The 12,048-nt window shown below is 46.4% G+C and overlaps 1 protein-coding gene and 1 pseudogene across 1 annotated transcript in view; one reads left to right on the top strand and one right to left on the bottom strand.

The window, feature by feature from the left end:
- Positions 1 to 12,048, top strand: part of LOC126485078 (cartilage oligomeric matrix protein) — a 397,283-nt gene that overhangs the window by 102,751 nt on the left and 282,484 nt on the right. The gene's annotated exons all lie outside the window — the stretch shown is intronic.
- Positions 1,309 to 1,426, bottom strand: LOC126485372 (5S ribosomal RNA; annotated as a pseudogene).

The following is a 12,048-nucleotide window of genomic DNA, read 5'->3' as shown; positions in this document are numbered from 1 at the left end:
AAACATGAAGGAACAACATTCATGGCACTTGAATGAGTTTTAGGAAATAAAAAAGTAAGAGAAGACAGAGCATGGAATATTCAAAGTGAGGCCATAGCGTGCTACTGAAGAGGTTGTCACGAGAGAGGAATTCGTGACGGGCTATATCGCACCGATCAGAAGACTGATGCCCCCATGATTTATTGTATGATTATATGATAGCGGAACAAACACTGGTAGCAGTTACTTCTGTAAAATATCTGGGAGTATGTGTACGGAATGATTTGAAGTGGAACGATCATATAAAATTAATTGTTGGTAAAGCGGGTGCCAGGTTGAGATTCATTGGGAGAGTCCTTAGAAAATCTAGTCCATCAACAAAGGAGGTGGCTTACAAAACACTCGTTCAACCTACACTTGAGTATTGCTCATCAGTGTGGGATCCGTACCAGGTCGGGTTTACAGAGGAGATAGAGAAGATCCAAAGAAGAGCGGCGCGTTTCGTCACACGGTTATTTGGTAAGCGTGATAGCGTTACGGAGATATTTAGCAAACTCAAGTGGCAGACTCTTCAACAGAGGCGCTCTGCATCGCGCTGTAGCTTGCTGTCCAAGTTTCGAGAGGGTGCGCTTCTGGATGGGGTATCGAATACATTGCTTCCCCCTACTTACACCTCCCGAGGAGATCACGAATGTAAAATTAGAGAGATTCGAGCGCACACGGAGGCTTTCAGGCAGTCGTTCTTCCCGCGAACCATACGCGTGTGGAACAGGAAAGGGAGGTAATGACAGTGGCACGTGAAGTGCCCTCCGCCACACACCACTGGGTGGCTTGCGGAGTATAAATGTAGATGTAGACGTAGATCCCCGGACACCTCACCCCCCCCCCCCTTTTCCCAAAAGAAAGCGTCTGGGACTATTTGGAAAATCGTGTGAAACGTAGTGATCAAAATCTCGTCCATATTCGTAGTTCTACGGGATCTAATAATGGAGTGGCTTAATCTGGAGATAGCATACCTGAAGAACCTTACTGGCTCCATCTCTAGCCGAATTGTGGCTCTTATGAAGGCTAGAGCCGGTGTTACACTGTATTAGCATAATGTCTGCTTAAACTAAACTAAACTCCATCCGAACAGGCCATGAAGGCCCAACGGTACCGACCGGCCGCCGTGTCATCCTCAGCCGAGAGGCATCACTGGATGCGGATATGGAGGGTCATGTGGTCAGCACACCGCTCTCCCGGCCGTTGTCAGTTTTCGAGACCGGAGCCGCTACTTCTCAGTCAAGTAGCTCCTCAGTTTGCCTCACAAGGGCTGAGTGCACCCCGCTTTGCCAACAGCGCTGGACAGACCGGATGGTCACCCATCCAAGTGCTAGCCTAGCCCGACAGCGCTTAACTTCAGTGATCTGACGGGAACCGGTGTTACCACTGCCGTAGGGCCGTTGGCTATAATGTCTGCTTAGGGTGACTAAATTTTTGTTCCGATGTGATTATTTGCCATTGTTGGCAGTGCTCTGCAGGTCATTTCCCGTAGAGTGTTGTTAATTTGCACGTGACAACAAATTTCTAGCGGTGTGATTCATCCGTAAACGTGTGCTGGACCGCGCCTGAACTGAAGGCGGCAGCGGGCAGGGTTCACGGCCGTGTCGCGTGCCCCACGCAGCCGCCCACCCTGGACGACGCCTGTTTACCGTCGCCTCCCGCTGCCTGCAGCTGGTCAGCGGACTGGGTCGCACTTCTTGCGCAATACACGCATCCTAAAAGCGGCGGGCTGGAGGCTCACCCACATGACGCCCTCTCCTGGTCCCTCTGTTGGTGATCAGTCTCTTACGTGAACGCTATTCCACTGAATTCGCTAGCGGTAGTTCGGTGGCCGGTTTCTTGTCAGACTCGAACTTTCCCGTGCTGTTGTCAGGAATGTACTCGGAAGGGCAGTGCAAGAACGTTTTGAGCAACAAAATTTGCTCATATTTCTGAACACCCAGGTTCTTTATCTGCGTTGTGTATAAAATAGTGAGTTTTTGAGTTATGAGGTTGTCGGGCATAGTGTTCCAGTTGACACAACAGTTTTTACATTTGTTTTTTGCTTCATTTTACGAACGGTTAGCGATGCTTACACAGAGCGTTCAAAGAGGTCCTTTCGTCTGACTACAAACGCCATCTCGCTACTGCAGTCAGTTCCGAAAGAGCTCGAATACTGCTGGTATACGCTACTTGAGAAACGTGGATGTAGTAGAACTATAAGGAATACGACAGCTTGTTTATTTACGTTTAACCATTACCACTTTTGGATCTTCCTTTAAATCCATCGTCAGACGGCTCTTACAAGTTTTCGCGGTGAGTCCTCGCTTTGTGATTATGCCCAATAGTTGTTTGTCGCTCTGAGATAAAAGTTTCCTTTTTTTTCTTTATCGTAGATCACCAAACCATTCACAGACACAAACTCAAAGCAAGACTCAGAGCGGAAAACTTGCAACAGCCATCTGAGGATGGATTTTGAATGAAATCTGAAACGGGTAACAGTTAAACGCAAACATAACTTCTGTATCCTACTTGTGATTAGTTGCTGTATTCAAGCTATAATCCTTTTAATACTACTGGAAAAGTACTTACAGACTCAGAGGCTTCCACATCTTGCAAAAGGAGACATGCTTCGTCATCGACAGAAATTTCGTAGATTACCTACATTATACAACCACACAAAAATAATTCAAACGTCTTTAACTGGGGTGAACGTGGAGACCAACGAATTGGTCCACGTCTGTCGTTCGTTGACGAGAGTAATGTGCATTACGCCCACTCGCTCTGCTATGTGCAGGACGCTGTCAAACATGGATAACATTGCTCGACGTACGACTAGTGTTACGTCATTCAAGCATCAGACAATTTGTAGTTTGTGAATTTTCAGGAATCAATTGAAACATGTATGAGAGAAGAGCCACAATTGACTTTCACTGTCTAGGTTCAAATGGTTCAAATGGCTCTGAGCACTATGGGACTTAACATCTCAGGTCATCAGTCCCCTAGAACTTAGAACTACTTAAACCTAACTAACCTAAGGACATCACACACATCCATGCCCGAGGCAGGATTCGAACCTGCGACCGTAGCGGTCGCGCGGTTCCAGACTGAAGCGCCCAGAACCGCTCGGCCACCACTGTCTAGGAAATCAAGTATTACAACATCCCTGTTGACATAAAGTTTTCATTTTATTTCGATTTAAGAGATTTGTCCCCTCACACTGAAGAGTAAAAGAAACTGGTACACCTACCTAATATCGTGTAGGACCCTCACGAGCACGCAGAAGTGCCGCAACACGACGTGGCATCGACTCGACTAATGTCTGACGTACTGCTGGAGGGAGCTGACACCATGAATCCTGCAGGGATGTCCATAAATCCGCAAGAGTACGAGGGGGTGGCGATTTCTTCCGAACAGCACGTTTCAAGGCATCCCAGATATCCTCAATAACGTTCTTGTCTGGGGAGTTTGGTGGCCTGTGGAAGTGTTTAAACTCAGAGGAGTGTTGGTTCATATGGCTCTGAGCACTATGGCACTCAACTGCTGAGGTCATTAGTCCCCTAGAACTTAGAACTAGTTAACCCTAACTAACCTAAAGACATCACAAACATCCATGCCCGAGGCAGGATTCGAACCTGCGACCGTAGCGGTCTTGCGGTTCCAGACTGCAGCGCCTTTAACCGCACGGCCACTTCGGCCGGCTCAGAGGAGTGTTCTTGCAGCCATTCTGCAGCAATTCTGGACGTGTGAGGTGTCGCATTATCCTGCTGGAATTGCCCAAGTCCGTAGGAATGCACAATGGACATGAATGGATGCAGATGATCAGACAGGAAGTGTCACCTGTCAGAACCGTATCTGGCCGTAACAGGGGTCCTACATCACGCCATCTGCACACGCCCCCACCATTATAAAGCCACCGCCAGCTTGAACAGTCCGCTGCTGACATGCAGGGTCCATGCATTCATGAGGTTGTCTCCATACCCGTACTTGTCCATCCGCTCGATACAATCTGAAACGAGACTCGTCCGACCCCGGCGAGACGTAAAGCTTTGTGTCGTGCAGTCATCAAGCGCACACGAGTGGACCTTCGCCTCCGAAAGGCCATATCGATGATGTTACGTTGGATGGTTCGCGCACCGACACTTTTTGATATACCAGCATTGAAATCTGCAGCGGGTTGCACTAAAGTCACCTTGAACGACTCTCTTCAGTCGTCGTTGGTCCCGTTCTTGTAGGATCTCTTTTCGGCCGCGACGATGTTGGAGATCTGATGTTTTACCGAATTCCTGATATTCACGGTACACTCGTGAAATGATCGTACGGGAAAATCCCCGCTTCATCGCTACCTCGGAGATACTGCGTCCCATCGCTCGTGCGCCGACTATAACGCCGCTTTCGAACTCGCTTAAATCTTGATAACCTGCCATTGCAGCAACAGTAAATAGGCGTTGCCGACCGCTGCGCCGTATTCTGCCTGTTTACATATATCTGTATTTGAATATGCATTCCTGTACCAGTTTCTTTGGTGCTTCAGCGTATTACCTTGAATATATCCTGCATATCGATCATTTTCGGCGCTGTTTCTCGATAGTTTGTTACGCTTACCTTAGAAAATAATGTTTCATGTACTAAACTCACATATCACCGTTTGGAACGTTCGATTTCCATTCTTTCTCTGAGACGCCGTGGTATCGCGCGAAGTCCACTGGCAGCCGCGTCCGGAATTAAACTCCGTTCACTACGTGCGGTAGACGAGAAAAATATTCAACTTATTCCATCACTGATTGACGAGGAAGAGTTTATCGACGAACTTGATTTAATTCTCGGCACTGCTACACTTCGTAAACTGTCCTGGTAAGTATCGCCAGCCCTTCTCGGATCCAGGAAATAGTTAAAATCGTAACTAGTGCAAATCACTAATAAATGGCTCAAATGGCTCTGAGCACTATGGGACTCAACTGCTGTGGTCATCAGTCCCCTAGACCTTAGAACTACTTAAACCTAACTAACCTAAGGACATCACACACATCCATGCCCGAGGCAGGATTCGAACCTGCGACCGTAGCAGTCACACGGTTCCGGACTGCGCGTCACTAATAAATATTCTATGGACAGAGTGCGAATACAAAGGCGGAAGCATACAGAACGATTCGAAATGGGATGACCACACAAAATTAATCGCCGGTAAGGCAGATGTCAGACTGAGATTTATCGGAAAAACTATAAGGAAATGCGCTCAACAACAAAGGAATTAGCTTAAAAAACCCTCGTTCGACTAATACCTCAATATTGCGTAGTAATTAGTGCTATCGATAGGGGATGTCAAATTGATTCCATATTTTTAGGTTTCTAGAAGGCTTTGACGCCGTTCCTCACAAGCGACTTCTAATCAAATTGCGTGCATATGGAGTATCGACTCAGTTGTATGAGTGGATTCGCGAGTTCCTGTCAGAAAGTTTACAGTTCGTAGTAACTGTCGGAAAAACATCGAGGAGAACAGAAGTATTACCTAGCGTTTCCCAGTGAGGTGTTACAGGCTCTCTGCTGTTTCTGATCTACATAAACGATATAGAAGACAATTTGAGCAGCCCTCTTAGATTATCTGAAGATGTTGCTGACATTTACTGCCTTGTAAAATCATCGGATTATTAAAATCAATTGCAAAAAGATTCCGAGCGGTTCTAGGCGTTTCAGTCTGGAACCGCGCGACCGCTACGGTCGCAGGTTCGAATACTGCCTCGGGCATGGATGTGTGTGATGTCCTTAGGTTATTTAGGTTTAAGTAGTTCTAAGTTCTAGGGGACTGATGACCTCAGATGTTAAGTCCCATAGTGTTCAGAGCCATTTTGCAAAACTATTCAAACGAGATATCTGTATGGTGTGAAACGTGGCAGCTGACTCTAAACCATAAAAAGCGTGAAGTCATCCAGATGAGTACTTAAAAAAATCCGCTAAATTACTGTTCCACGATAAATCACACAAATCTAAAGACCGTAAATTCAACTAAATACTTAGAGATTACAGTTACGAATAACTAAATTTGGGGTGACCACATAGATAGCGATGTGGGGGAGGCAGATCAAAAACGACCGTTTTTTGTCGGAACACTTAGAAAGTGCAACAGGTCTTGTAAAGAGACTGCTTACACTACGCTTGTCCGTCCCGTTCTGGAGTGCTGCTGTCCTGCGTAGGATCCGCATTAGGACTGCTGTACTGGGTAGGATTCGCATTAGATGGGACTGACGGAGGACATCGACAAAGTTCAAAGAAGTTCAAGTTCGTTTTGTGTGTGGAGGGAGAGAGTGTTACGAACATGATACTGGAATTGGGGTGGCTATCAGTAAAACATAGGCGTTTTTCGTTGCGGTAGTGTCTTCTCATGAAATTTCAGTCACCAACTTTCTCCTCCGATTGCAAAAATATTCTGTTGGCGCCTTCCTACTAAGGGATAAATGACCATCATAATAAAATAAGAGAAACCAAAGCTCACATGGAAAGATTTAAGCGGTCATTTTCTCCGCGAGCGGTTATAGAGTGTGACAGTAGAGAAATAGCTTAAAAGTGGTTCGATAAACTCTCTGGCAGGCATTTAATTGTGAATTACAGAGTAATCATGTAGATGTAGATCATGATTGCTCGTCGGTATGACAATGATAGGGGGAATAGATAAGATCCAAAGAAGAGGAGCACATTTCGTTACAGGTTCATTCAGCAAGCGCGAAAGCGTCACGGGGATGCTCAGCCATCTCCAGTGCCAGAGGCTGCAAAAGATGCGTTCCGCATATAGGTTGTGGTCTACTGTTAAATTTCCGAGAGGGTACATTCCTAAAATATCTAGCCAATGTATCGCTCGCGAAAAGACTACGAAGATAAAATTAGTGAGTTTCGAGACCACGGGGAGCCTTACAAGCGGTCGTTCATCCCGCGAACCATAAGCGGCTGGAGTAGAAAAAGGGGAGGTGACGTTGGTTGCCGGCCGAAGTGGCCGTGCGGTTCTGGCGCTGCAGTCTGGAACCGCGAGACCGCTACGGTCGCAGGTTCGAATCCTGCCTCGGGCATGGATGTGTGTGATGTCCTTAGGTTAGTTAGGTTTAACTAGTTCTAAGTTCTAGGGGACTAATGACCTCAGCAGTTGAGTCCCATAGTGCTCAGAGCCATTTGAACCATTTTTTTGACGTTGGTTCATAAAGTACCCTCCGCCACACACCGTAACGTGGCTTGCGGAGTATATATGTATATGTGGCAGCCTAACTGCATCCTCAAAGATTCTGAAATCCGACCACTGGGCTGGACGACATATACCACTAAAAGTCAACACAATTTCCTACTGGTTCCTTGCAACTTCAGCAAAAAAATTTCTCACGATAACAGTTCAAAGCTACGTAGGTGAGAGCAACACAAAAGTAAAAAACCAGCAAGTTTCCTCCTGTAAGGAGTTCAAGTTCGAGATGACGGCATAGCAGCCTCCGCCGAAGAAGATCCCACTACCTCCAGTCAGCTAATCTCCACGAGCTAGTACGAGGTCTCTACCTGTCAGTCACGGATGCATTCATCTGTCCTAATTGGCGCCCGTAAATAATTGTAAAACGAATCGGAATTCCACGCCCGCGCACTGGGGGAGCACATCCGATTTTCTTTTATATAAGTTTTCTGTAGTGCAAGAACAAGTTTTTGGACAATTGTGGATCACCAAGTCCTGGATTCAGCAACCATTTGCACTGCGAAGTAGTGAAGGGTTGTTTCTCGAGGTTGTTTCTCGACTGTCGTCTCGGCTTCCGTAGCGTCTAGCGAAGTTCCATTCGCGGCCTCGGCCAAAGTCCACACACTGTGTAAGGTCGTCGGCAGCTGACGTGGACGTGCACGCACACGGGACGTCCAACGTTATGAGACACAGAGCCGTCGCCCCGCGGTACGATTTGGTTAACGTGATTTTGCGCTCTCAGCGCTGTCCATCGCAGTTGTCAGCTCGGTTTGGCTCGCAAACAATACAGTCTGTTCACGAAAAAGGACGCGCGTAAAATTCCTACGTTAGCTGTATTAAAACGCACACTTTCTCCCTTGTCCACATGCTAGTCGTGTTGTTCTGTCTGTGGTATTGTGATATTCCTGGCTGTGACGGCCAGTATTTTGTCTTGCTAGAAGCTCGCCTTCATGCAGCTTGATACACGTGGAGTAGCTTATGGTACAAACGTGGAGTGAGGTACAAGCAGCAGGTGGTACAGTATGTACCATTCCCGTGGCAGAATGCGCCAATTGTACTGAACTTGCTTCTGATTGTTCGGTACACTTGGGTGTTAGGCGCCAAAACACCCAAATTCTCTTATTAATTGTTCACATACTTTTCATTGTATTTAACCCATTAACCCAGTTTTCTGTAAGACAATCTCTCATGGTTATCCTACGAGTCTACCGTTTTCGCTTATTACATTTTACTAGTTTTGAGAAACAAGAGTAATGATATTACAACCGAAGTGCTTCGGACCCCTTCGGGTCGCTTTGACGAGGCTGGGAGACGAAGTACTTCGGCTGCGCTAGTCCCTCTGTTTCGGGTGGTCTTCAGAGCCGGACGTGTATCTCTGTTTCGGACGGACATGTCTGTATCGGAAGTTATCAAAAAAGACTATTAAGAAAGCTATGTCGAATGTTGTAGAAGACAGTATAAAAAGTGATATTTTAAAATATAAACAGGATACATTAATGATAGGTGTCGCCTACCACCATTGTCAGTGCCACAGATCTTGCCGTCTGTAGATACTGTTGTATAGCTAGAGAAGGCCGAAATGCACGCGTTAAACTCACGCAGGCTGGCGTGAGGTCTGAAACAGGATACGTAATGAATGCTATAAAGAAAAGTATGTAGCTGCTGGAATACTTAACTTTAATCCATCATTTGTATACATCGTTCTTGATGAGACATGCTTCATACGATAACTATCAAGTGCTATGGCGCCTTGCTAGGTCGTAGCCATTGACTTAGCTGAAGGCTATTCTAACTATCTTCTCTGCAATTAAACGAGGCTTCGTCAGTGTTGCATCGCTTGCTAAGTCGTCCGTACAACTGGGGCGAGTGCTAGTAAGTCTCTCTAGACCTGCCGTGTGGCGGCGCTCGGTCTGCAATTACTGACAGTGGCGACACGTGGGTCCGACATGTACTAATGGACCGCGGCCGATTTAAAAGCTACCACCTAGCAAGTGTGGTGTCTGGCGGTGACACCACAGATACAGAGACTAACCTGGGCAAGGGGCATCCCATAAAAAAAAGCACAAACACAGGTTCAAGTTCCAGGTGACAGCATAGCAGCCTCCCCCGGAGAAGACCCCACGACCGATGAGCTGTCTTCTGCGCTGGGGACACAACTTTAGAAGTCGACAGGTTGGTGAAAAGAACGGTTAGGGTCTCTTATTCAATCTCTAAACATCTCTCCAGCTTCCAGATCTGACATCCAACACGACTACGCATAATTTATAGTATACAAAAATGAAAACTTAAATATCGGTGAACATCTAATAAGAGAAAAACGAAAGATACATGTCCGGGTCAGTGAGGAGATCAGCTTATAAAAAATCACTAAATCGAACGAACTCATCTCTGACAGAGAACGCCCTTATATTTAGATTAACATTAAGTAGTACAGAAATTATTTCCATTAATTTAGCAAGGAAGTCCCATAACCTTTTAGAAAACGTGGGATTGAAAAAAAAATAGATACAACAAGATTTGAACCCTATACCGACCTAATCTGTACACCGTAACATGGTGCATCTGCACACCACGCTCAACTGTAGCCTCGTTATAGGAGACTTTGGATTTTTATCTTATAGACTCCTATAGCTTTTAATCGCCAATATATTATTAACTTACATTTAATTATAAAAAATCCTAACAGGAACGGCACGTTTTTCATGAATCCTTAATGTGACGTGAAATAGTAGGAAATGACGTCACAAAACTCGTAGATCGCCAAGTCGACGTTAGCCAACTCGTCCAGTGTGCCGATGCGATGCGCGAGACAAATTACACTACTGGCCATTAAAATTGCTACACCAAGAAGAAATGCAGATGATAAACGGGTATTCATTGGACAAATATATTATACCAGAACTGACATGTGATTACATTTTCACGCAATTTGGGTGCATAGATCCTGAGAAATCAGTACCCAGAACAACCACCTGTGGCCGAAATAACGGCCTTGATACGCCTGGGCATTGAGTCAAACAGAGCTTGGATGGCGTGTACAGGTACAGCTGCCCATGCAGCTTCACCACGATACCACAGTTCATCAAGAGTAGTGACTGGCGTATTGTGACGAGCCAGTTGCTTGGCCACAATTGATCAGACGTTTTCAATTGGTGAGAGATCTGGAGAATGTGCTGGCCAGGGCAGCAGTCGAACATTTTCTGTATCCAGAAAGGCCCGTACAGGACCTGCAACATGCGGTCATGCATTATCCTGCTGTAATGTAGGGTTTCGCAGGGATCGAACGAAGGGTAGAGCCACGGGTCGTAACACGTCCACTGTGCAAAGTGCCGTCAATGCGACCAAGAGGTGACCGAGACGTGTGACCAATGGCACCCCATACCATCACGCCGGGTGATACGCCAGTATAGCGATGACGAATACACGCTTCGAATGTGCGTTCACCGCGATGTCGCCAAACACGGATGCGACCATCATGATACTGTAAACAGAACCTGGATTCATCCGAAAAAAATGACTTTTTGCCATTCGTGCACCCAGGTTCGTCGTTGACTATACCATCGCAGGCGCTCCTGTCTGTGATACAGCGCCAAGGGTAACCGCAGCCATGGTCTCCGAGCTGATAGTCCATGCTGCTGCAAACGTCGTCGAACTGTTCTTGCAGTCGGTTGTTGTCTTGCAAAAGTTCCCATCTGATGACTCAGGGATCGAGACGTGGCTGCACGATCCGTTACAGCCATGCGGATAAGATGCCTGTCATCTCGACTACTAGTGATACGAGGCCGTTGGGATCCAGCATGGCGTTCCGTATTACCCACCTGAACCCACCGCTTTCATATTCTGCTACCGGTCATTGGATCTCGACCGACGCGAGCAGCAATGTCGCGATACGATAAACCGCAATCGCGATAGGCTACAATCCGACCTTTATCAAAGTCGGAAACGTGATGGTACGTATTTCTCCTCCTTACACGAGGCATCACAACAACATTTCACCGGGCAAGGCCGGTCAAATGCTGTTTGTGTATGAGAAATCGGTTGGAAACTTTCCTCATGTCAGCACGTTGTCGGTGTTGCCGCCGGTCCCAACCTTGTGTGAATGCTCTGAATAGCTAATCGTTTACATATCACAGCATCCTCTTGCTGTCGGTTAAATTTAGCGTATGTGGCACGTCATCTTCGTGGTGTAGCAATTTTAATGGCCAGTAGTGTACGTGACCTGTTGTTCCGTAGATTTCCTTCGAAACGTTTGCTGGCGCTCTAGGTTTATACCTATAAACAGACAACATAACGACCGCCAGCCTCACTTTGATCCGTGAGACAAGGTTAAAATAGTCACTTCTTTTGTACCAGCAATCCAGCTACTTTCAAAAGACACTCAGGTCAAACCCCACTACACTGGAGAAAGAGCACCTCTCGGTTTCCAGCTCCTCCGTAAACAACACAGGATCATAGCTGAAAGTCAAACAGAATAAGAAGAGACAAAAGAATGCCACATTTCAAATTTGCTTTAGAGCAAAACATAATTTATTACTGTATTCTAATAATCTTCGCCGTATCCACCTCTTTAAACAACATCTCCAGCGAGCAGAAAGGTACACGCAGTGCAATGCAGACTGTTAATATAGACTACGTGTGCGCCCAATAAACAGCGACACCCGGCTTGAAAATAGGCAAAGGACTATGCCAGTAATTTCACCAGTACACGTGAAGGCACTGTTCGATTCTTTTCGCACGGGGAGAACTGCTCCACTGTTAAAGACTACCAACGTCCAAAATACACTCGAAACACTACCTCACCCCCAGAGAGAAAAGAACTAGCTTCATGCGCTCCACGAGTGCTGTCG

The sequence above is a fragment of the Schistocerca serialis genome, chromosome 6, assembly GCF_023864345.2.
Source record: "Schistocerca serialis cubense isolate TAMUIC-IGC-003099 chromosome 6, iqSchSeri2.2, whole genome shotgun sequence".
Taxonomy (NCBI): domain Eukaryota; kingdom Metazoa; phylum Arthropoda; class Insecta; order Orthoptera; family Acrididae; genus Schistocerca; species Schistocerca serialis.
The sequence above is the reverse complement of the archived record's forward strand: the minus strand, read 5'-3'. Positions and strand labels throughout refer to the sequence as shown.